This window comes from Penaeus monodon, chromosome 31 (assembly GCF_015228065.2).
Source record: "Penaeus monodon isolate SGIC_2016 chromosome 31, NSTDA_Pmon_1, whole genome shotgun sequence".
Lineage (NCBI taxonomy): Eukaryota > Metazoa > Arthropoda > Malacostraca > Decapoda > Penaeidae > Penaeus > Penaeus monodon.
In genome coordinates, this window is record NC_051416.1 from 30,859,005 (window position 1) to 30,859,492 (window position 488).

The following is a 488-nucleotide window of genomic DNA, read 5'->3' on the forward strand; positions in this document are numbered from 1 at the left end:
AAAAAACATTTTTTAAATATGTTTCTTTCTGTCTATGCATTAACAGCATGTACCTCCCGTTCGCGTGGGCTCCTCGCGAGCATGGTCCTATGCAGTTAGCAGTGCAATTTGTGCATTGCCACATCATTCTCGGCCAGCAGTCCCCACTCGTGCCACCTGCACTCCCGGGCGGCGATTGAAGGCACCTCCCCCAGCCCCCTTTGGTCCATGCGAGACTGATGGCCAGGCCGTGCCCTGGCCGCCCTGCCCGCATGCCCCCCCTCGCGCAATTCATGACACCCCCTCATGACGGCGAGCGCCTCTTTTGCAAGCGCTGCCTGATGCAAGCCCCGCTCGCCGGTGGAACGCAATGCGCTTCTATCTCAGTGACTCGGGACAAAGCAACTGCACTGCACTGTAATTACACAACTCGGATCTCGGCTGACCTTGGACTCTGCTTCCTCCTTACCGACCCTCGCTCGATCTCGCTCTCTCCCCCTTGCATTCGC

At 58.0% G+C, this 488-nt stretch overlaps 1 protein-coding gene across 1 annotated transcript in view; it reads right to left on the minus strand.

Annotated features, from left to right (window-relative positions):
- The window catches only part of LOC119593166 (ATP-binding cassette sub-family D member 2-like), a 22,603-nt gene that overhangs the window by 8,854 nt on the left and 13,261 nt on the right, over window positions 1–488 (minus strand). The window lies entirely within an intron of this gene.